Below are 27,098 nucleotides of genomic sequence, written 5' to 3'. Positions count from 1 at the left end.
AAATCCTGCCTTAACTGAGATAAAGAAAATTTTCTCACAAATGAGCCATTAAAATTCTAGCCATAGATATTTTAAAAAGTTGAATTTAATAAATTCAGTGTTTGAAAATTATAAATATTGCAGAGGGTCTTAAAAGGTTTCCATTGTGAGATGTGAAAGAGTTCCCTGGTAGTAATTCCTGGGTTAAATGGGAATGAGTGATCCATCAGTGTTTAAAGTTTAGAGCAAAAGGTGAATAAGATGAAATGGGAAAAATTTTAGAGAAAAAAAGTTACTCACAAATTAAATCTCTTCAGATCTATAAACACTCTGTAACTCTGCGGAACATAGCATTTTATTCTTTTTGGTTCTCTGTTCAAGGATAACTGCTATCTCTTTTTACAAATAAAAAGCCACAATGTTCACTGCCTTACTTGAGAATGAAAATTAAGCCCAATGATCTTTTTGCGATAATCTGGGTCTTTCTTGGTGATATTTCCAGTTTCCAGAATATTATTTTTAAAATAGCAGCCATCACAAAATAATTCATACTAGTATGTCTCAAAAATATAGTATGTCTCATAAATTATTTATTAAAATATTTCCTGAAAAAACAAAAGATTTCATTGTCAAAAATGTTTTGGATAATCTAAATGTTAGATAATTTTCTTAGAGACTTAAAATGCACATTGTCATATATTGAAGAGTTCTGTAGTAAGTCCACCTATATGATTGTTTAACTTTGTAATTCTTGAGTGTATTTAATTAAAATTGCATATTTGCTATAATGTATAAATACTATTATTGAACATTCAGAGAATATTGACTCAAGTTCTCTTCAACAAAATCTTTTATTTTTATTTTTATTTTTTTTAAACTTTTTTGTTTTCAATTAAGAGCAAGCTTAGACAGGAGAGAGGCATAGCCCTGGAGATGGTGGCTGGGTTTGAAAGACAATACCAATCACCTTCTTTATTAGACCCAAGGATACCACTGCTTGACTCACCCACAATCCCACTCATAGACCCTTCTGGCCAGAAAGCCCAGGACTTCACCCCCTGCAAAAGCATTGCCTTCTCTCAGTAAAATTTATTCATCTCAATAGCTTGAAAAGTCACTGGCCTTGATTTATCTCATATCTGCCCCATCCAATTTCTGGGTTATAAAGTCAAATATCTCTCTGACAATAATATTGTGAATTCCTATATGTTTTGTCAGGGAAATTGGAGGAAATTTCATCTTCTCCTTATTTATGTGTATAGCCATAAAAGTTAAAAATTTTTTAATATGATTTTCTGTGGCTTCTAAATGAGAAAGCATAACCTCATATTTCAAAACATGTAGAGGAGGAGGTAATCTATATTCTTAGATTTGTGATTTTTAAGAAAAAACTCTGGAGGGAGAGAGAAATGGGAAATAAACGTATTAAACTGTCATACTGAACTTGAACTTTTGGATTTGAATATCTTTACTAGAACTTGTGCAGATTTTATTCAGGTGATTTAGGGCTCGGTGTCTTCACTTAGATGTTCCAAAGCAACTCAACCTCAATTTGTTCAAAATAAAACTCATATTCGTCCTTCAGATCCTTTGTCCCAAGCTAGATATTCTCCCTTGGGGAATAGAGTCACTATTTAACTAATTTTAAGATAGAATCGTAAAGCAGATTCTTGCAACTTCTTCTTCATGCCTTAAATCTAATCTATTGCAAATGTTGTTCAGTTTAGTCTACTAAATATCTCACGAATACTTTCATGTTTCAGTTTATCAAGACATGTCTATAGAGGCCCTAGTAAGTGTCTGTCATTGTAATAATAGACACAGAACACACAGCCTTGAAGATAACAGAGTTCCTGCACTCATGAGTGTTTATTCTAGTGGGGCAGGGGTGCAGGGACTAAACAAATAAGTAAATATCTGATACATCAGGTGAAAATAAATGTTACTACAAAGAATAAAGTAGAATAAACACAATAATGACCGTTAGACACACACCATTTTATGTTGAAGGTTTTTTATTAACTGAAAATTAGAGGGTCATATAATCCATTCAGTGAGTGAAGTCCAGCATTTCTAATAAATTATATAAAAAAGTAGACTCCAGAAAGAAAATTTCAAGTGAGCATCTCACATAGTAAAAATGACACTACACTTTGTTTCATAGTTTTTTAATTGTAATTTATTAGCATTTACATATGTGTATCTATGTAACTAATTTATAAGTCCATCCTAAAATACAGTTTAAATATATTTTACCATGAAGCATCACTAAAATAAAACTACAAATTCAAGAAAAAGAAAGAAAAAAATACATCATATTGAACCATTGTAAGAGAAAAATGCGGCTATGTGGTGGAAGAATATTCGGGAAATAAAACAACTTGTACATGGACTCCAAGGTAAGAGGTGTGTTGAGGGAGCATCAAAGATCCCAGCATGGTTGCAGTGCAGTGAGAGAGGGGAAGTGTGATAGGTTATGTGACTAGACCACTTAGGACCTGGTAGACTAGGGTTAGATCTTTCTAATTTACTCTAAGTAAGATAGAAAATCACTTGAGGGTTTGAACAAAAATGTCATTTTCTTACTCCGTTTTTCAGAGAAGTTTCTGTCTGGTATGTGGAGAAATGTAGGGAGTCAAAGACAGAGAAACTAAGAGAACAGTTGGAGGGTATAGCATGTAGAGTTTAGAAAGATATGAGAATTGTCTTGAGACTGGGAGGTAATTGTGGAGAAATGGGAAAGTCATTTGATTCTGGTCCCATTTTGAAAGTATGACCGAAATTATTTCCTGGTGAATTGGATGTGGATGGGAGAGACATAGAGGAATGAAGAGCACCAAGAGTTTTTGGTCTGAAATAGGGGCAATAGAGTTTGCATGTACTGAGAAATTCTGTGAGAGGGGCACTTTTATAATCTGTAGGGAAGATAAGTGATCAATTGAGATTCAATTTTGAACAAGCAGTAGGGTGTATTGGCTTAGTATTTGGAGATGTGATTTAAATTGGAAGTTAACAGAAAATAAATGATATGTGAAGTCTTGAGAGTTAATGAAAATAGCAAGGAAGTTTATTTAGGCAGCGAAGGTGTGCAAAAAAGAAAAAGGAAAGAAACAGAAAGGAAGGAAAGGGAAAGGAAATGAGGGGAAGTTAAAAAAAAAGAGAGAGAGATGTAAGGACTCGCCTTGGGGCATTCTAATTTTTAAAGGTTTGGATATTGAAGCAGAAAGATCAACCAATAATATAGAGGAGAAAAGAAGAGGAAGTAGGATCCTAAGTAGAAACTAAGAGATTAAAGTGTCTCCTGAAGGTGGTAGTGATCAAATATTTCAAATACTGATAGGTCAAATAAGATTGAATTTTTAATGCAGATATTATTGGTGATTTTCATAAAAGCGATTAGATTGGTAGAAATTAAACCATCACTGGAGTTTTCTAGAGAAAACTGGAGAAGTAAAAGTGGTTAGTAAGTAAAGCTAACTTCTAAAGCTTTGATAATAAAGGGAGCAGATAAATTGAAAAGCTGATGGTTGATGAGGTATGTGGGAATGAGATCTAATTAACAGATAGTGGAATTAGTCTTAAATAGAAGGAGAAACCTTTTATCCATAGTTTCAAAGAGAGAGGAAGAGGATATAGATAGAGACACAGGCAGTTTAATAGAGGTGTGTGAAAGTTCTCAGCTGATTTCTTTCATCTTCTCACTAAAATATAAAACAAGACCATCAGGCAATGTTAAGAGAAACAAAAAGGTGATGGGGGCTTACGGATTACTCATTAGGCCCTTGAATCTTCAATAGCCATCTACTTTTGCTCCTAGTTAAACTCTATTTGTCCAAGTATCTAGAGTATATCTTAAATTCAGTCCGATAATGGTACTATCTAGAACCATTTAAAAACTTAAAACTTCAACAGTTCCCCATTGCTCTTTAAATAACACCTAGAGTATTTAAGTGGCTCCTAAGCACCTCCAAGAACTGGCTCCTTCTGCATCTTCACCATCATCTCTCATCTCTTATCTCTGTCCAACTTTTAAGCAAAACTGATCATGAAATACGATTTTTTTTGTTGTTATCAGAGCCTTTTTGCATGCTATTTTCAATACTCAGAAAGCCATCTAGCTTCATTCTTGCCTATTTAGCCTGTTCATCCTTTGCAACTTAACTCAAATATTTCTTCCTCATAGAGTCTGTTGCTGACAACTCTCACTACCTTCCCACTCACAAGACTAGACAACATCCATTTGTTATATTCCCTGTTGGCTATTTTGATTTCCATCCTTAGGTTCTTATCAGTTTACAATTCTTTAATTTTCTCAAGAAATACCTATGCCCCTCTGTGGTTTCTTTGGGAACACCGTCCATGATTGTTTTGATCAATTCTGAGGTCTCTAAGACAGCCCACTATAGAGTGTCCCTCTTTCTTGACTGAGTTCTAAAGTGATTAAGAAACAAGACAAAGGGTAAACCTCATGGGGAACAAAATATCACCCTTATTATTGATGAAGTTTAAATAATAAGATATACCTTATATCTTTAGGCATATGAGTTCTCTAAAACTTATCCCCCAAACCAGGCAGACTCACATAATTGTGGCAAATCCTCCCTCCCTCTCCAGAAGCAAAGAATATTAGTTTTCTGGAGCAACTCACTTCCAAATACAATGCAAGAGAAAGGGATTAAATGATACATGCCCATTGTTATTTTATTTTGAAATCACTAATCCTATTAAACCACTGCTCTACTCTTGGGAGGAATGAATGAGAGGAAAAAAAGAGGAGAGAGCTCTTTTATTATAGAAGAAAACATCGTGAGTAGGAAATAAATATTCCGTGCCAACATGGATATAATGCAGCACTGGAGTTTATTCAAATCAGTGTTTTGTTTACAGCATACAAGCAACGCAATTTGTAAGAATGAGTGAGTTAATGACAATTAGTCATTGGCTTCTTGGCTTTGAATGTTTACTACTTCTAAAATCGTTTTAATACCCTCAAACCCTAAGTCCATTTGGGTAGTCATATCACTCATTTAGGTTCTCTTTTTTACCTTATAACGGGGATTGGCAAACTATGACCCATGGACCTAGTCTAAGGAACAGCCTGGTTTTGTCAATAGGCTTTGATGGAAGAGCATTCATGTATATATTGTCTATGGCTGCTTTTGTATGATAGTGGCAGAGCAGAATAGTTGCAACAGAGACCGTGTGGCCCACAGAACCTGAAATATTTAACCTCCTACAGTTTACAAAAATAGTTTGCTGACTCTTGCTTTAGAAAGTCAAGAAAAGGACATGGTATGGGATGAGCAAGAACATAAGCGACCACATATTCTAGATGTAAACCTGGAGAGGAAAGAGGACATTTAAGAAAATTCAGCAGGATAAAGAAAAGAGAGGTCTTGCTGGACAGTTACACTTTGGCACTGTCTTTTTATTTGATTGATAAATATATGGAGACAGCTGCAAAGAGAACACATTTTAGTAGGAGGCAGTGGTTTGGCTCTGGCTTGGGGAGTGCTTTGTGGTTACCCTTATTGACCTCTCCCAACCGGAAGTAAGCTTGAATATCAACTCAGCTTCTCCACTTCCACCTGCTTTATTCGCTCTTGGGAAAGGATTTCAAGCAGGCAGTTGTTTTTACCTGAGGCTGTCACACTAATGGCATCCTGCCTGCCGATTCCATAAAACTAGGTCTATACATATTTTTAGTCTTCCTTGTTAAGCATCACTGGCCACGTAGCTGAGAGATTCAGAGAGAGAAGCTGTCTTTTTATAGCTTTGTTCATGATATATTTCTATCCAGCTGTGTTCTTAGCATCACCTCTGCCAATTTCTGTAAAACTACCTTTTCCAAATAAAATGGAAAATGACAAAACAAGAAAAATGTAGTGTAATGCATCTATTCATCTAATTATCTCATCCTATAACAGGTAGGGGTGTACCTATAGTTTCTATTAGAATATACTTATATTTTTAACAGATTGAGGGATTTTTGTTTGTTTGTTTGTTTGTTTTTGATGGATTTGCACTCTGTCGCTCAGGCTGGAGTACAGTGGCTTGATCTCGGCTCACTGCAAGCTCCGCCTCCCGGGCTCACGCCATTCTCCTGCCTCAGGCGCCTGCCACCACGCCTGGCTAATTTTTTTGTATTTTTAGTAGAGACAGGGTTTCACTGTGTTAGCCAGGATGGTCTTGATCTCCTGACCTCGTGATCCGCCCGCCTTGGCCTCCCAAAGTGCTGGGATTACAGGCGTCAGTCACCATGCCCGGCCAATTGAGGGATTTTTTAAGCCACAAAACATTAGCTGTGATACTAGGTTTGTGAAGTATCTTGGTGCCTTGAAAATATGTGAGGTGGAGTTGAAAACAAAAACTAATAATAATAATAGCTAACATTTATTGAGAGCTTGCTATATACCAGACAATGATCTAAGAATTATTTTACTAAATCCTTATAGAAAACCTTGGGGGTAGATACTGTGAGAAGCCCTATTTAATAAAAATGACCATGCCCTTGCAATCACTAAGTAATAAAGGAGGGATTTAAAGATCTTATACAAGAGACTCCCTGATTTTCTTGGTTTATGGCATCCTTACCATTCAACTAATTTTTTACAATGCCCTAGTCCCGAAGAAATACCACACCACACAGTTTCACTCACTAAGTAGTTATATCTAAGAATCTTAATTAGCATTTATGTCCTCTGAGCTTAGTAGCCATTTAAAAAATTAATAAACACAAATTCAATGAAAAATATATTTTTATTTCATGTTTTCACAACCTCAACGACATACCGATGAGATGTGTATACCTGTTGGGCACTACACAGTTTCTCAGAGCTTGGAATCAGATTGGATCCGATCATCATAATTTTTGTTCCACATTGATTTTCACATGGTCCTTAATTTTTATCTTAGCAACCTCCACAAATTTTTGCATAGTTATGGTGTCACCAAAAGGAAAGCAGTGTGATCTCATTTTGAAACTATAAGCTACTTAGACCTAATAGTTTTTGAGGTGTCCAACAGTTGTGTGTACTTCCCTGGGGCATTTAAACTTTCCCATAGTGACCGTATAAATTTATCACGGCATACTGGAATGCATTTGGTACACAGTTCGGGAACTCCAGCCTTTCGCTTTTCATAGCCTTCCATGTTGACTATCTGCAAGGAATAGTAATTTGTGGTATGGGGCATTCAAAAGACCGAACAAGTAGTTTTTACCTTCTGGTTAGTGGGGAAGATAAGAGAAAGAGATATAAACAAGAACAATGGAGAAATGATGGAACTAGTGTGAGGTGAGGGAGTATGACAGTCCTAAATTACCACTGAGACCCCATACTACTTCTAGTCTAAGCACAAATGTGTGCTAATTCCTGCCACATCTTACAGAAACACAAAATGATTCTTATTTAGAATACAGTTAAATGATAAAAATCAAATAAATATTATAGGCAGAATTTGGTACCCTGCATTTCTACCTCAGTTATAATTCCTAAATTCATTCTGCATTTTGCCTTTCTGCTATGGTTTCTTAACTCAAACATTTCTTACTCTTGTTTATTGGTCAATGAAATTCTGGAGTCCTAGGATCTTAGACATAGTTTTTGCTACAGTGCTACTGGAATGCAATCTACAAACTATTGTCAGTTTGTGGAAAGTTTGTTATTGTTCTGTAGCAGTATAAGGACAGGAATTGATGTAAGAATGTAGAAACTTTGATAGCAATTTGGCAAAGTAATTTAATTTTTGTTGGATCTAATAATAAAAAATTAGATCTTGCATTTTGTATGTCACCCTTAAAGGTTTCATTTCTCTAGTAATTAATTTTTATTATATTTTACAAAAGTTTTGTCCACAGCAGATTGGAAATTAAAGGACAAAATAAAACTGGCTCTTCACCAGACAGTTTGAGAAGCCCTGGTCTAGAAGAGGCAACTGGGTGGGCATGTTTCTTGGCCCTGTAGATTACTGACCCCATGGGGAGGAGCATGGCTTGGGGAAATACAGGAGTTCTTTCTCGAAAGCGCTGGACTCAGGATAGAGCCCGAGGTGCCCTGATCTAAGTGTTGTACTGATTCTGCTCAATACCCCAGCATAATTCTCTAAGATAGAAAGATAACTCATTTCTGTCTTCACAGCAGCTAGCCTTAGAGTTGGTGTATTAAAGGCACTAAATAAATAACATTTAAATGAGCAGGCATTTAAATACAATAGTGATAATGATGATCGTGGTGATGATGACTTCTATCATTTATTTTAATTGTGCTGTGCCAGGTGCTATGCAGAAAAGTTTATATAAATCATCTCTAATCTTCAACAGAACCACCATAACACCAAAATAGGTGTTACACTCTTTACTGAGAGAGGATGTTATAATTTTACAATTTCAAAGGGAGAATGTTCTCTTGAGGTTATGCTTGGGGGAATGGAGTGGTGGTTTTATTGAAAGAAATGAGATTTCACTGAGTTTTAAAGGTGGAGCAGAGCTGTTGGAGTAGAGATAAAGAAACACCGTGGTCTATTTGGGCAGAATTGTACAAACCAAAACATTCTAGACAAAAGGCACCTTCAGAGCCAGAAGAATAAAAAAAAATATGAAGTGTCTAGACATAAGATACTAGGGCCTGGGAAAGATTATCATCTAAGAGGGCATGTTTTAGTTAAAATTATTCACATTTATTAAAAGCAACACAACAGAAACAAAATTAAAACATTATGCCATTGAATGAAAAGCCTTTTATGGGCCTGACTTGGTGCTGGGTTCCTAATTTATCACATCAGAATGTGTTTCCCTTGCCTTCTTTCTATCTCTCTTACATACCCTGTTTAAATTTCCTGTGTAAAAATGTATCACTACTTGAAATGCTTATTTGTGGTGTTTTAGTCCATTATTTATTTATATATATCCTTATTCTCTGCTTTCTAGGCTTTAAACTCTATGAAATGAGGGTCCTTTTCTATCTTTTTTATTAATGAATACCTAGTACTTTGAAATGCTTCTAGCACGTGCCTGATGTATCAACTACTGTTCCTCATAAGAAACTACCAGTACTTACCAACAAATACTTTATGGCTTAAAACAACTTTATATTGTTATTGTCATCACAATTTTGGGGGTGGGATGGGCAGTTTTGCTTCTGGCTTCACCTGGGTTTACTCCTGTGGCTGTGCTTAGGTGGAGCGTCAGCTCATCTGGCAATTGGTGCTGGGACCATCCGCAAGGATGCTTATCTGTCCTCCACATGGCCTCTCCTCCTGCGTTAGGTTAGACTGTCGTCCTTAGGGGACATTCTCAGGGTCACATCTTAAGAGGATAAGCACAGAATCTTCAAAGGCCCTAAAGCCCAACCTTAGAAGTTGTGCAATATCACTTCGACCGCATGTATTGATGAAAGCATGTTATGTCAGCAGTCCAGATTCAAGGAGTGGGGAAATGAGGATACTTCTTAATAGAAGAAGCTGTAAAACATTGTGGCCATGAGTTTTGATCAACCCCAGTTGAGGTTCAATAAGAATGCATGATATGAATGAATAGATAGTGTGATTAAAGGTATGACCAGGAAAGATTTATAATTACTTGTAAATCTTTAATTTATAAGTAATGATTTGTGTATTAGAGTTCTCTAGAGGGGACCGAACTAATGAAATATATATATGTGTGTGTATATATGTGTATATATGTATATATAATATGTATATAAATATATATATGTGTGTGTGTATATATGTGTATATATGTATATATAATATGTATATAAATACGTGTGTGTATATAAAAAGTGTGTGAGTGTACATATATGTGTGTGTGTGTATATATATATGTGTGTATATACACACATATATATACACACACACACACATTTTATATATATAGGGTTAAGGTTAGGGTTATATATATATACACACACACACACATATAAAGGGGAGTTTATTAAGTATTAACTCACATGATCACAAGGTCCCACGATAGGCCATCTGCAGGCTGAGGAGCAAGGAGAGTTCTTCAGCAAGACTGAAGAACTTTGAGTCGGATGTTCGAGGGCAGGAAGCATCCAGCACAGGAGAAAGATGCAGGCTAGGAGGCTAGGCCAGTCTCTCTTTTCACATTTTTCTGCCTGCTTATATTCTAGTTGTCTTAATAGCTGATTAGACGGTGCCTACTCAGATTAGTGTGGGTCTCCCTTTCCCAGCCCACTGACTCAAATGTTAATCTCCTTTGGTAACACCCTCACAGACACACCCAGGATCAATACTTTGTATCCTTCAATCCAATCAAGTTGACACTCAGTATTAACCATCACGATTACTCATATGGATTCTTGAATATAAGGTGATGTGATCAAAGTGGAGTTTTAGGAAGATTAATTTGCCTTTAGCTACAAGAGGAAATAAAATAGGGAAGAACTAGACGCAGGAAAGTCATTTGAAATCTGACTTGATAAACCGAAAGTAATAAAATGAGTTACTGAGAAAGCCATCATAAATTATATTCCTATTTCCCATTTACTTATTTGGGATTTTATAGCAATATATGATGGTGGTATATTGCTAAATGATTGTTTGCCTTGGGATAGATGTATGGAACCTGCCAGTGTATTGCAGGAGAATAAATAAAAAACATCTGGAAAGGGATTTGGATAATACTCATATCTGAGTGACTACAGCCAGTTATCCACATATTTATCAGTTCACTTCAATTTATTGACAACTCAGGGTAGTTCAAGTAATGCAAGAGAAAAAGGCGAGATCTGTTCTTTAGAAAAAAATAATAACTTCCTTAGTGTATTTTTTTTAACTCCCAAAGACATTACATTTAGAGGTAGTACTTTGTGTACTTTAAAATACTTAAAGTCCCATAGCCATTTACTAAGAACTGGCTGATACAAAATAACTAGACATATTAACGCATGTAGCATTTCAATTTTCCCTAGGGATATCCTAATTTCATGTCTTCCCATGTTGATAAAAACAGAGTCTATTATATCTCTATGTGTTTTCACTCTGGATGGTTATGCTTGTCAGTTCTTCTCTGGTTTAAAGATAGATTTGAAAAACACCCCGTTTTCAGGAACGTTTTCCTCTAGAAAAAACTATTATTTTATTTCTTAGAAAAGTAATAGGAAGACAATTCAAGCTTAACAGGAATCAAGTCACAAATTTATCTGGGGAGTTCTGACATTTGTGCTTCACCGTAAGAAAAAGAAATTGATGGATATAGTCCTTATTCTTATATAAAAAGCCAATCTTTCAGAGTTTGAAACATTAAATCATTTTTTAAAAATTATCTCATTGTGAAATTAGTGAAAATTAAAATTTTATCTCTAATGCATAGAGCCTAGATATTAAAATCCTTTATATAATCATAAATGTTTGATGGTTAAAAATAATAACAGGCCGGGCGCGGTGGCTCAGGCCTGTAATCCCAGCACTTTGGGAGGCCGAGGCGGGCGGATCACAAGGTCAGGAGATCGAGACCACGGAGAAACCCCGTCTCTACTAAAAATACAAAAAAAAAAATTAGCCGGGCGCGGTGGCGGGCGCCTGTAGTCCCAGCTACTCAGGAGGCTGAGGCAGGAGAATGGCGTAAACCCAGGAGGCGGAGCTTGCAGTGAGCCGAGATCGCGCCACTGCTCTCCAGCCTGGGCGACAGAGCGAGACTCCGTCTCAAAAAACAAACAAACAAACAAACAAACAAACAAAAAAAAAACAGTAAAAATAATAACAATATAGAATTTTAATAAATTTTGACTAATTGAACTTTTTGAAATTAAAGCCCTGGAATTTGTAAGTATAAGAATGTAAAATTGGCATATCTTTTATGGATTACTCACAATGCAATTCTATTTTAGCTCTTTTTATAAGCATTTTTGTTGCAAGTACATTTTGACCTTTTATAATAAAAATAATAATTCAGGTTTCAGATCTTGTTTTCATCTTTGGAATTCCAGCTGCCAATTATACTACTTTACTTGGCTAGATGGAGATTTTTGTTGCTTTTTAGTTTCTCTGAGAATTGTAAGCCAGTGAGTCTGTAAGTTTAGTCCATCAAAAATCTACATCAAAATAATCAGAGGCCCCATTTCAAAACACAAAATCAGAATCTCTAGAAATGTAGTTAATTAAAATTTTTTAGAAATTAATTACTTAGGTAATTATTTTGAACAATTATACAGGCTCTGTATTTGACTCCCAAGTAATTTGTCCGATATAATCTAAAGTAGTAGGAAGTAATCTTTCCTTCAAAAACAAAATTGGAGTCACCTATATATTTTACAAATATGTATTGGGTGCTTTCTTTGTACCAGGAATTGCCCAAGGTCATAGGGATTTAGGCACTAGTCAGATCACTTGGCTGCCTTCAGTAAGCTCTAGATCTAGTGAGATAATGCAATCACAATACAATCAGAAAAATGCCATGAAACATGTCAGTATCCCCAACCCTAAGAACTTCAGGAAAGACTGAACATACAGATGTTGAGAAGGGTTTTCTGGAAGAACAAAAATCACAGCATAGTTTTGAAGGCAGATTGTAAGGAATGAGGAGTTTTGCATAAAGTTGAGAGATATCATGGTCTTTTCAATTAATACTATCTGTTCTGAATTAATGGAACAGAAAACATAAGTGGAAAATTAATAAGAGATAAAGAAGTCTCCCAGAGTCATTTGTGAATTTATTTTCTTATTCTGTTTTCTAAAACATTTTTGAAATTTATTCTGCCAATAGACCCAGCATATGAGGGTATCTGGTATCAGCCAACTAGTTTGTACAGACTATTACTAGGGAATATCATTAGTATTGTTGTCAAATATTTTGCTGAAGTAAAAATCTCATTCTATAGGAACATAGAATATCTTGTTTCTAAGATGAATCTTTTGGTACAGAAAAGCAGTTTCCTGCCAAAAAATCTAGTCCTCAACTTGTTCCCATTTTAGAAAACAATCATTCATAACTCGGATCTTTATCTTATAACTCACGCCCATTCTATCAACAAATTTGTTGGTCTGCCATCAGAAAGTATACAGAATTTGACTACCTTTCACCATTTGTATTACAACCACCTGGGCCTAAGCACCCATGTTATTCTCTGTAGTTGAATAGTGAACCATTTCAGCTTTCATCCTTGTCTGCCTGTAATTTGTTCTCTACACATAATCTAGAATGAAACTAAAGTGAGTTTTCTATTATATAATGGGGTCAAAGAGAAAATTGGCTTTCAGAGGATCCACTTGAGGGCCTTGGGTCATTCCCTTCTCCAGTTTTGTTGGTAAATGTGCAAATGTAGGAGGCAAGGCCTGAGGAGAACATGGTGATGAGGGCTCAGATTATTGTCAATAAAGCTCTGCATCACCCCCACTAGGTAAGTCTCCCAGATCAATAGAGGAAGAGTGCAAAGCTAAATCTAGAAATGGCACTAAAGGAGGAAATACTGAATATCAGTTGTGGCCTTATGACCAGCTCCATTTTCAGTTATAGTTTTTTGCACAAACCTTCCTATCTATTTTTTTTCCCTCAAAAATCACTCAAGGGTCCTGGAGAAGCTATTGCTAGAAATTATACAAGTAGATCTAGGCAACATGAAGGGTGAACTGTAGTGGGTAATGTGCTGTGTCATTTCAGTCTGCTTTCAGACTGAAAAATTATTCTCCTTGGAAATTGTTGTCGGCTAAAGCCCTCAGCTATCAACATTCTGGGGTTTTATCTTGTCTGAAGACTACCATCTTTCCGAAGGTCCTGCTTCCTTTCCATTAATTGTGTCTAACCAATGAATGAAGGATGCAATGATGACAAAACCTGGCTCTCCTGTCCCAATTTCAATGACTCTGGAGTAACACTCTCGCTTCAGAGTGCTCCGTAAAACCAGATGAAGCTATAACATATTTGCAGTCCTACTTTGCTTTCTTCTCAACTGGTTTCTTTCTCCTTATTACATGTGTTCATTCTAAAAGCACTCACAATAAATATTTTGTCTGTGAATCTATCTCATATTCTTATTTCCAATGAATCCCATCTGTAACAATATGCTACATAACTGCACAATAATGATCTATTTAGGCATAAACGAAAATGACCCCCTCGATCTGAAATTACATTTCTTGTTTCATCCTCATAGACAACTTCAATAATAGTAATAGCTGTTATTATCATTACTATAATGGTAATGTTTACTAACGACTTAAGTGCTGACTTTGTTAAATACTTTATGTACACTTATTTATCCCCCCACCGCCTACCAGTTGAAAATAAGTTTTTTGATGGCAGGGATATATTCTAAATGGCCACCACTGAATCATCAGCACCTGTTAGAGTAAATAGCACAACATAGTTTCTCAATAAACTTACCCTGAGTGAATTATTTTAAAATAAATTAACTTTTGTAACTAATACGTGAGAAGTTTTATCAGCAGAATTTCATTTTATCAAACATATTTAGCATGAGCTACCCTCAAATGTATGCATTTATACAAGGCAGATTGTTTCTTCTCTTTCTCTTTTAATATATAATTTTCTCAATATGTATTTAAGAGCCTTAGTGAGTTTTACAAAACAATATGTTCTATTTTTTCTCATAAGTTTTAGATTATTCCTAGAATGTTGACCATAAAGTATATTGAATTAGGGAACTGGTTTCCATTTTGAATCTCAACTGAATTTCACCAAATACTAATGATCTCAACATTTTTAATTTGCTTCCTGCCAATCAGAAGGGAACATGGAATTAAAAGAGTTTTTAATACAAGCTGAGGTTGTTTTCCTTTGCGAACCCAAAATCTAATGCATCCCAAAGCCTTAGAAAATGCTTTTGGAGTAACTTGACAGGTGCTTAGGTCTTAGACATATTAAATTTCTTCCTTTCAGATGAGAGAATATAGTCTCTGAAAAGAATAAACATAATTAACCAGCAGGAAGGAGGAGACACTCATCCATTTTTCTACTACCGCTCTTGCCCTTGAAAATATACATGTATCAGGCAAGTCACTGTTCCCTTCTCTCTATTAATGTGATAATCTTTCCTAAGTCACACGCTTTAAATGAGACATATTTTGTCATGACCTGTACTTCGAAGACGTGCTTTTGTTTCTGGCCTGACAAAAAAATGGCAATATGCCTCATTTCATTTTCTTGTTTTTTAAGACCATTTCCTTCTGGTTTCAAAAATATACCTAGTTAAAACTCAAAAACTGAAGAAAGAATGTTTAAGGCAATAGTCAACCTCATCAAAATACTTCCTATGCAAGAAGATTAATGCCCACCTTTTCTAAAAGCTCCATCTTTCCCATGACATTTTGACTCCACACATATGGACAAACATATGGTTTTTTATTTGATTTTTCCTGAATGTTGTAACACTCTCCTAAGCCGAAGTGAATTTGAAAATATGAGCATAAATATTAAATAAAAGATTTTTTTATTCAGAAAACATGAATAATAACTTCATCATTCACTGCTTTGTTTATTTATTGTTTTGGTCATTCTTTGGCCACTATTTAATAGTCATTAGACAAATGTTAATAGTAAAAACAATATACTTTGAGACTTAGGGGCACCAAATACAGCTATATTTTGATTTATTGGCTTATATGATTCCATATTACCTATCTTTTTATATTCTAAATTTGGAATATAAACTCAGAACATTTAGAAAAATTCAAGACATTCAGGTTCACACAGTAAAAATAAGTCAAAATATTAAAATATAAAAGTCCTCAGCTTGCACATTCAGAAAATCAACAAGTGTTTATGTGATTTTGATTAACTCATTCTTTGGATCTCATTTTTGTCATGTATGAAAATATGTCACCTAACAGAAATTCCAACTTAGGGATTTGGAGCTTATAATTATTAAAGTTTTTTATACTAACTCAATAAATAAACATATCTGAAGCATTGCCATGCAAAATCTGTTCAAACCTAAGAGACTTGAAAAGCAAATAAGATTAGATTAAAGTGGACATTATGGTGCATTCTATTATTTCTTTAGAATTTATAAGTCGCATATCACAGTAAAAATATATTTACCTATTTATTCTCTGATGGAATATTAATAAATATGCCAGATTGCTGTTCGTGCTGGTCATGCTTGTTGATTTTGTTAGATTGTTAGAAAGAAAAATATGGATTGCTGTCACAGGCTTCCAAACAAGACATATTATGGGATAGACAGATAATTGTTTATTCTGCAATGTGCCCTTCTTCTATAATAATAGAATTTAAGACACCTAGAATAATGAACAAATTTGTCAGCCTTCTTTGCAGCTAGACTAAGAGCTTGTCAATAGCACATAAATGGTAATTTTTTATGTCATCCTCCCAAATCATTTTTAAGGTCCTCTTGTTGCTTGTTGTTTACTGCTGCTTCTTTTTCTTCTTTGTTTCCTCTATCTTTGTTTAGTAGAGTAAGACCCAGATTACACAATCTAGGATAAAGTCAATACCTACGGGATTGTGAAGTGGTTAACTGGAAACTACGTCCCTGAAGACTTCACAGTCAGCTCTTCTAGGCAATAGTGAATTGCTTACTTTCACTGATGAAGGCAATAAATATACTCCTTTCCTGTTTTGGCCATAGCAACTCTGGGTGTCTATTACACCCCACTGAACGGAATCGTAACTAATACATCTATTTTAGAAGGTTAGCAAAGGAGCAAAGTTAATTTGCACTTAATGTTTGCAATATAATATTTTTATGCAACATTAATGAAAAACAGAATAATGAAAACAATAAAAGTCAAAAGAAATAAACAAAGTAAGTATCCCATCCTTTCACCCACATCCAATTTCCTTGTGACTAAACTTTGCTTTTTTTTTTAAATATGGAATTCATTTATAGATTGTGCCCTATTTAAAAATTAATTAACTGAGATCAAATAAGCCCTTTGGCCCAACTCCTATTAAGAATACTAATGATAATTTGTACCCTCCATTTAACAGATAAATTCATGTGACTGTTAAGACAGTATTGGCTGAATGAAATCTAAAATCACTAAGTGAATGACTTTATGTCGGGACTGCAGAAAGACTTAACTTTTTTTTTCTTTTTTTTTTTCTTTTCATGGTACAATGATATTTTCTACAACTCAGAGAAAGTCTCAAACAGCAATCTTATTTTTAATTTCTTCCCCAAATATGTGCAAAGATAACTTGCATATTTTGAAAAGAAAAATGGGGAAAGGTTGGTATATATGTATTTCTTAGTCTTGGTAACATTAGTAACTGACTTTCTAAATCAAAAGTAATGTTCCAAATAAGAAAGATCTTGCATGAAGCCAAACCTCTTTCTTTACTCTCAGGAGTTCTTGATGAATGTCCAAACACTGGCTACACAGAAGGTATTTCCTGCTTCTTTGGTCAGGACTTTCAATAAACAAGTATCTTTCTTCTCACATTAATATTATTTATTAGGGAGCTTTTCAGAGAAAGGAGGCAGCCAAATGCCTTCAGGAAATAAAAGACCAGCATTGTCACTGTCTAAACATTCAATGTCTTTGAGTCCTGCCTTTCCCACACCTGCAACCCCAATTGTATGTTTTATCGAGGTGAATCTCAACAGAAATTCATTTACATTCCAAGTTTTCTCAAATCTTAAATTTTTAGTATGGCTCATCATGCATATGAATGGAGTTGCGGTGAAGTGGGAAATTAATTCTACCCTACTTACTATTCTTCTCCCCTACAGTATTCTTCCTTTGACCGAGTTCCCTTATTTATGACTCAGCTATTTGAGCAATGATGTGGGTTATCTTTCATGAGTATCACCATCCAGACTTTCACATCTTCCACCTTTCTTGGGCCAACGCTCAGCCCTATTACTCTCTTCAAAGCCCTTTGTGTCTACATGTGTTCACACAAGGGTTTACGCACTCAAGCTGAATGATCTGTTTATTCTGGAACCAGTCAGAGTACCATATTTGCCAATGTGAGATCATTGGAATAACTTTTGCTGATGTCTTCCACATGTTGGCTAACTATTTGAATTTTAGTTTAACCAATGTGTGTAGTGTCTCATTTCCCACATATGCTGAGCAATGCTGTTATTCAGAAGGTGGAGGAATTGCCAAGTGTCTGATAAAAGTATTCTGTGAAAATGTTGTCTTATCTAAAAGAAAATGTGTCCTTAAACAATCTGAGATCTCCTATTGTTAAGCTAGTCATACGTGAAAGCAACTTGAAACAGTAATATCTTTTCCAGATTTCTTGGATTAATAATAATGAAAATGGAATAGGCAAAAAATTAAATAAATCTCATGATGTAAACGATTGTATCATCCTTCCTTAGAGAGAAAGCTTAATGAGACTCATAAGGCATTGATGGAAATAATTTATACACAGTATCTTGTTTCAAATTTGATTCTATCTTGTCTCTATTTCTTGAGGAACATGGTTGTTTTGTGCTGGTAAATGACAAAGAGGTGATAATTCTGATTTTTCATGCATTCTTGCAATTGAATTTACCTAGGTCTTGTATGAAATGTAATTGGTCATGCTATTAAAATTGTCTGTTTTTTGCCCATTGTCAGGTTATTTGCTAATCTTCTTCAGGTCTTTGTCATAGCCATAAGGTGATGTATTTCAGAGTAAAATGGTAACAGTATGTAAATATTTTTAATAATGTTGATTTGGAATATTTTGTACTTTCTTGGTTAAGAATAACACTATAGGAATGTAGACATATCGTGACTCACTCTATTTAACTTTCTTTTCAGATTTTCACTAACTTTATTGATTTTTTTACTCATATTCAATTTATTTCTGCATTATAATATCTCCTCATAACTCATTTTAACCTTTGATCATGTCACTGATAAATATATTCTTGTCATATATTCTTGGCCTTTACTGTTAAGGTTGTGCCAAGTTCCATTTGAATAAATGAATGGGTAGAAAGGTGAAGTCACTATTTGAAGCAATACAATCCTAATATTTGAGAACCGGTAAAATTTGTTTGTTGTCACACAACAAACAATAACAATTCCACTAAAAAGACACACAAATTTTGGAACTTCTGGGAAATATCAAGAATAAAATGGTTGATATAGTTACGGCTACTGTGATCTTGGGCTGTGAATTTGCCAATTTACTGCCTGTCACTTGAAATAAAATACAGAAATTTTCAGCTTATGAGAAAGTAAAGTGAAATTTATACTTTATGTTGAATACAGAAGCTAACTTTGCAGGAACCTTCTGAGAACAGAAATGTCTAAACTTGGAAGTCATTGAAAATAATTCCATGATGTAAAGTTATTTGTGAGCTTAAAAGAGTCACACATTTTCCCTGAGTCACTAAAATTAGACTAAAGTATCTTCAGGCCCAGGACAGAGAGTCAATATTTATGTCTATTAATATGCCCTAATTATAAAGATGTCTTTTTACTTTTCTTGTGGTTTCAATGATGTTGGTGATAGAATGATGTGATTCAAGGGTATGCAACTTTGGCTGCATAGGTAACAAATAAATCCTGTACTTTTCTCAGTAATCTTGTGAATAGGTAGCTATTTGGTCTGGTATGCACCTCTTGTTTATTCATTAACCCAATATTACCCCTATTAACATCAAAAAAGTAATCACTGTAATACAAAGATAGCAGAATCCATGTCAATGGGGACCCAGTATTGGAAATGGAAGAGTATTATTGTAAGCAACTAGGAATACTATTGGATTCTTAGTCTGACTCCATAGCATTTTTGATAAAGAAAACAACCAGTTTCTACTAGCTCTGGCTGCAGTGCGTACTGAAGCAATATATGACACTACAGTGGCCCTTTTGGGGGCATGAGGGAACAGATATATCTACGTCAGCATATCTGAGTTGATATCAATTTCTGCCAGTAAGAGGTCAATCTACTACAAAGACAATATATTGAAGATCCTCTAATGAAAGGTACAGTAAAACCAGGGATCTGGATGCCTAGATGCTTAAGCCTTATTATTGTTATTTGAAGATGAAAGTAACTGGACCCATAAGTCTATTTTCAGCTTCAAGTTTTATACAGTAATAGCAGATTTAAATGCAAGTAGTCTAGATGTCCGTGTAAAATTTTGATGCCCTAGCACACTCCTACTTATCCAAATAAATATTAAGTATATAGTATACAGAATATATAGGTATAAGTATACAGTATATATAAATATAAGTATTTATATATAAAAGTATATATAAATATATAAGTATACAGAATATATAGGAGCCTGAAGGGAAATATGATAACATAAAGCTTTCATGGGCTTTGACAAATTATGATACAGACTTGGTGTGATAGTTAATTCCATGTGTCAAATTGACTAGGCCATGGGATTCAGATAGCTGATTAAACATTATTTCTGGGTGCACTTGAGGTGTTTCTGGAAGATATTAACACTTGAATTGGTGGACTCAAGAGATTGCCTTCCCCAATTTGGGTGGTCATCATCCAGTCTATTTAGATCCTGAAAAGAATAAAAATGTACAGAAAAAGATGATTGGCTGGTTATCTGACTGACTGCTGGATCTGGAATATCAATCTTCTTTGGCCCTTGGAGCTCCTGTTCTCAGGTCTTCATACTTACACTGAAACATACACCATCAGCTCTCTGGCTCTCAGGCCCTTAGAACTCTATCAGTGGCTTTCCTTGTTCTCCAGCTTGCTGACAACAGATCATGAGACTTAGACTGCATTACCATGTGAGCCAACACATTAAAATAACTCTCTTTGCATATATATGTGTGTGTGCATATATATAATATGTCTATATATAAAACATGTATATGTCTATAAATAAAACATATATATGACCGGGCGTGGTGAATCACTCCTGTAATCTTGGCACTTTGGGAGGCTGAGGTGGGCTGATCATGAGTTCAGGAGTTTGAGACCAGCCTGGCCAATATAGTGAAATCCCGTCTCTACTAAAAAATACAAAAATTAGCCAGGCATGGTGGTTCACGCCTGTAGTCCCAGCTACTCGGGAGACTGAGGCAGGAGAATCCCTGGAACCTGGGAGGCAGAGGTTGCAGTGAACCAATATCACACCACTGCACCCCAGCTTGGGCGACAGAGTGAGACTCCATCTCAAAAAAGCAAAAAAATAAAAAATATATATATACATAATATAAATAAAACATACATATAGCATATATTATATATGTATCTCTCTCTCTCTCTGTGTGTGTGTGTGTGTGTGTGTGTGTGTGTGTACATGTCCTATTGGTTCTGTTTCTCTGGAGAACCCTAGTACACTTGAGAATGTGGAAAGAGGTATGGTATAGGATGAAAAAGCTGAGATGCCGTGGTAGATCTTATTTCTTCCAGATAATACCCTCTCTCCATCACTATGGTGAAACAGGGTTAGTGAAATTTGTCTTCCTCTTAATGTCTGTATGCTTACCCTGTACTTTATACAAGAAAACACATTAAGTCCATGTCATGCAACCTCCAGCAAAACATAATGAATGTTGGTGGTTTAGGGAAGTAGTGTGTGGTGAGATTGGCCTCTTTTTTTTGTTATTTGCTTATTTTAATACCAACTGCTTTAATTACAGACTTTACAGATTGGGAGGGAGAATAAAGAGTTTCAGAACAGACACTCAAGTCTACTGCCAGTCCTTGATAAACAAAATCATGAATGGTGAAAAAGCTTTCAGTATTATCAATTAACTCATTTTTACCACATTGATTTTCTGTTGTCTAATATTGTCATATTTACTGTTATCTATTTACAAGGAGAATGGAAAAGATATGCTGTCTTAGGTTTGTTCCATTATATGGGATTTATCCATAAATATGATTTAAAATTTACATGGCTTATGTTGCGGTTTCTTTATTTTCTCTGATAATTAGCTATTGAAAAGAATGCTATCTCTGTATAATTCTAAAAATGTTATCATTTAAAGGCTAGTAAGTGATTCTTGCTTGTGAGTCCCCAACAGAACAAATTGATTTAACTTATAACTTTGTTTCTCAGGGTATGCTTAAGCTTGTCTGGCATCCTGTCTGAATTTTAGCAACAAGGCAATCCAGGGAAGGACAAGTTATCAAGCTACATGAATGACTGGTTAGAGTGTTTATTGAACCTATAATAGAGAGAGGGTTAGAGTCTTTGCTTAGATTCCCTCTGTATTCTAAGTAGTCCCTGGGAAAGTCAAATAAAATTTCTGAAGAGTGAGTTATAGGCAAGAAAGAAAATGCATTCCATGTTTGCATTGACAAGTAGGGGTTGTGGCAGTGCTAATGGGGGCTGGTTCAATGAGTGGACTTGTTTCTTCACATGCAGATTAATCAATGACTGTGGATACCAGTGACCTTCCTTTGAATGCAGTTATTATTCTGGCAATACAATTTATAATTTTTTCTCTTAACAAATTTTTTTCAGACTGAAGTGAAGTTTACTAATGTATACAGATACATATGTACAAACACTGGCGTGCACACATACACTCATACCCATGCCTTTTAAGCACATATTTGTTAATCACCTTTCCCTCTAATTATTTTAAACAGAAAAGGAAAGAAAGTTGGAAAAAGAATCAGAAATGGTGCTAAAGTTCTTCCTCACAGGCTTGACATTAAGTCCCCTGGAATTTCTCTGCTCTCCTTGTGCCTGTACACACTTCTGGTATAACACTTATGACGCTGCATTCTATTTGCTTATTTATGTATCTATCTCTTTTTTGAAATTATGAGATATTTGAAAGTCGGGACTGTATGCTGTGTAATGGGTTAGTAAAATTCCATAAAATGCATATATTGAAGATACGTGAATGGCTCCACCTACAATAATCCCTCATTCAGAAATGAGGATCGTTTCACTCCTGAATGACTTATTCTCATACAGTATGGAAAAACACGTTGGCTTCATTTTCTTTTCATTTGCCTTATTCATAAAAAAAAAAAAGCTTTGGCTGAGTTTTCCAAATTATCAGATAAGCAAAAAGAAGACTGATAAAAATTGATGTCACTACTCTAAGTGACTGTGATTATAAGGAATTTTAAGGCTATTTTGTTTGATTTTTTACAGAGGACAGGGCAAATGAAAAAAGCAGAAATTTAAAATGAAACTGGAGGCTTGACATGACATCTGGTGGTATAGGTGAAACTGCTTATCTAATTCAAGTCTTGGGAACGGAGACAAATATTTGACTTTATGCTTTATGGAAACTTCGCTAGAAAAGCACTACATACCATTCATTATGGAAGACAATCAATCTCTTTCAACATGATTTAGTTACTAACATACCAAAAACTGTCATTATTAAAAGATGGAAACCCTTCAAGTGATTGTAGTTGTCTACTAAACCTGAGGATAATTTTCTGATAAATTTCTGATAGTGCTAGTATACTTGGAAAAACATTACTTAATTTACAATTACAGAATAATGATTAATGAACACAGGGTGACCAAGGTGATGAGAGAGCATATATATCTATGTCAGCAGATCTGAGTTGACATCAATTTCTGCCAGTAAGAGTGTAATCTTAGACAAGATATTTAACCATTCAGTTCCTCTGTTTCTTTCTACCTAAACAAAGATGTTGGGGTAGATTAGATTTTGTAAATTGTTTTCTGAAAAACGTGAGCACGATAGGAGGTTAAAAGATTTAATACAACATAGTTTCCCTGGCTAAGAAAGTTAAACACTTGTATTTTCTGCAGGATCATCTACAGCCTTTGTATGCTAATGTGCACTGTGGCTCTTTAAAGCAGAAAATACAGGAGGTAGCTGCAAAGTTATTTGATTCTGCCTGGTACTAAGCCAGGCTTGGTCACTTCTCAACCCTAAAGAGATGAATTGTCAAAATCTTCTGCATGAAGAAGTACTAGACTTTTAAAGTACTAGGCCTTGCAGGCCTCAAAACATTGCATGAGTGAAAATCATATTTTATATTCACCTTTAAAGCTGCTAATGATAAGGTTATATCTCCATCTATTAATGGTAATCTACAAAGGCAAAATACTTTCTCATTAGCTATGCCCATCCCATTATTAACTGATATTACTATGTTAGTGGTAACATTAGGATGAGATTATTTCTTGAAAGTACCAAAAATTAGAGTATTGTTTTTATGTGATACAATTAGATGAGTTTTCTTCTTTTTGATAGATCTGCAAGACACTCTAATAGATATCAATCATTTTATTATAATATGCAACCAAATGCCCTTGTTCTCTAATTACATTATGAACTATAGGAAATGAAAAGGGCCATGGTCAGTAACTCAAGCTATCGGAAACATCTAAGAAAAGGCAAACACATTGACAGGTTAGTTTGTGATTTAAGAATATACAATTTCGCCTAGTCTAATACTCAAAATGTGTCCTTCTTCATGCACATATAGCAATAAATAATGGTTGAAAAATGGAATTTAAATTCTAGGTGCACAGATAAAAGATTCAGAAAAAGCTTCCTAAATTTTATTAATAAAAGTATGAATAATAATTTACCTTTTATGCCCTGACTTTAGCACAGGGAATATTTTGTAGCAAATAGGTTTCAATGATGTTTTACTGGCATTGATTTCATGGAAGATGGAGTGAAGATGGACTAAAAATAGAGATTATTAGTAAATATTTAAAGCCCAGAAAAAACAGTGACTGTGATATGACCTTGTATATAAGAAGCGACAGTCTAAGGAGGCCATTCGTCTTTCTCAGTTTTTAATGTTCCATTTACAACAAATATATAATAGGTTACAATTTGTTGTGAAAAAAAGTTTTAGATTAAAAACTGACAGGATTATAGAGTAGGACAATATTTCACTGAAGATATAGAATCATTACTACTAATAAATATTTATTGAAAGTTCACAAAATCCATGGCCATCTGACTCAAAATCATAGGGAGAAAAAACGAACTCTCGTCAACTTTACATTTAAGAGAAATATTTAGTTCACAATCCTTGAATTAATAACCACACTCTCTGGAGCTTGAAGAATGATCTAGATGAATCATACTTCTTCCCAGTTATGACTCTACAATCCCTTTGCTGTTCAATGATTGGTGGTGTTAGCCTCCACTGTACTGCTTTTTTTCCAAGTGGATAAGTCCTTTCTAATAAAAACTCCCCCAGCTCATAGGGCATTTCTTCTCTCCACATTCTCTGATTCTGTTGAAGGATGTTAAGGATGTTCAGCAGAAGACATTTCTCCCCTACTGCTGACTAATATGACCTCCAGTGTTATGTTGTTTTAGGATTGCATTACAAACATCAGTTACAATAAATTCTGCCATACAATAACCACAAAGACAGTTTTGTAAGATGGTCCTTTAATAAGAGCATCTCTTCTTGCTCCTGTTTTCCTGTCAGCAAGGACAGTCTTAGTCCTTGCCTCTCACTTTTCCACCTTTGGTTCCATTAAATCCATCCCATCTATCTGACTGTCACTGCATTGCAAAACACTGCAGACTTAAAGATTAGTCTGAAGTGCGGAATTAACTACATTCTTAAAATATAATAGTTCCAAAATTGTTACAAGAAAATTTAATATTATATTAAATAATTCCTCTTATCTTCAAATTATGCATAGTAACCCAGTGTCCTGAAAACAAAATAGAAATACAGAGCTATGGGTAAAGAAAGTTGACTAAACTTTCAGCATATTGACAAGTCATTATACTTAGTAATGATAGGGTTTTTAATGATATATATATTTTTTTACTTTTTAAATCATTTTAAAAATAACCATAGCACTGTATAGATCCATTGTAAAATATACGGCATCAAAAGAAAATGGCAATAGCCCAAAACAACACCACTATCAGTGATGGACATTTTAGCTCATTTATTTTTCTCTATTTATGTTGCACATTTTTTGTAATTGAGATCAATAGTGTATATAAACTGCATAGCCTCCTTTATCACTTATAATTATATAATATTTTTGTCTATTTGTTTAATAAATTATAAGCATTCGTTTAAAAGCTTCATAGTATTCTATAGTATGCATATGCCTACTTTATTTAAATTTTTCCTGGAAAAATGAACATTTATATTGTGTATAGTGTTTTGGTTTATGTATAAAACTTTTTGTTTTATATGTGTAGTTTGGATTTATGTGTAAATCTTTAAAAAGTATAATCAGACCTCAAAGAGTTTATTCTTAGAAATTGAATTATTGAAATAAAAAATATAAACATAGTGTTCTTTACTCAGTTCTCTTTATTCATAGAGAGTGTTTATTACTGAAATAATGTGAATGGTTTATCTAATTCATGGAAGTTACCAACTGAATTATTCAGATGTCCTGCTCTTTCACCAGTTACAGTTATTTTTTAAATAACTGTTTCTCAAGAATTGTATATGCAAGATGTTTTCAGAGTTATTTTATTATGGTTGATGTCTTTAAACTTTTATGAGTAAAATATTTTTAATATGGTTAGATAACAGCAAATGAGTTCATACTTCTTTTCGGTTGCTGTGGTTTAATGTCGTGCAACAAATGTTATCATGAACCTGAAACAATTAATGTATCTTAAAAGAATGATCTCTTTATTTACTTATTAAACCCAGTTATACAGGTAGTTAGTAACACTTTTTTCCTTGGCACATGGAGAGACTAACATCCAAATAGCCAACTTTATTGAATAGATTACACTACTTTAAAAATCTAGTAGATTTTTGGAGACACGCTCTAGGCAACAAAATATTACCTGAAGCTCATATCAATCAATATCTATCTTTCTCTTTAGTAATCTATTTGAAGAAGGCCTTAATGTCAGTGAATATATAAGTACTCTTCCTATCTGCTTTTCATGCTACAGCTGTTTTTTTGATTATCAAAATTTCCAAATTGTAGGAAAGCAAATTCGACAATTTTGAGATGTTTTTATTTTGAGATAATTTCATATTTTGGTGTTTCATTTTATTCTAGATGTACAGAACTATAAGGGAATTTAACGGAGTCTTCTATTATCTACAGAAGAATTAATACTTAAAACTTTTCAATTTAATGGGATCGATATTTGAGTAACAGACATCCTTCATACTTTTAAGCATAAATTACCTGTAAATCTCTTAAATTGCCAAGTTCCATTGTGAGGTTTATATTTAAATATTAACAAACTCAACATTAAAACACAGTCCAATTAATGCTCATATATTCTAAGACTTTTAATTAATTTCTACCACTTTAATACTTTCGACATCT

Source organism: Macaca mulatta, chromosome 7 (assembly GCF_049350105.2).
Source record: "Macaca mulatta isolate MMU2019108-1 chromosome 7, T2T-MMU8v2.0, whole genome shotgun sequence".
In the NCBI taxonomy this organism is placed as follows: Eukaryota; Metazoa; Chordata; class Mammalia; order Primates; family Cercopithecidae; genus Macaca; species Macaca mulatta.
This window is presented reverse-complemented; position numbering follows the sequence as displayed.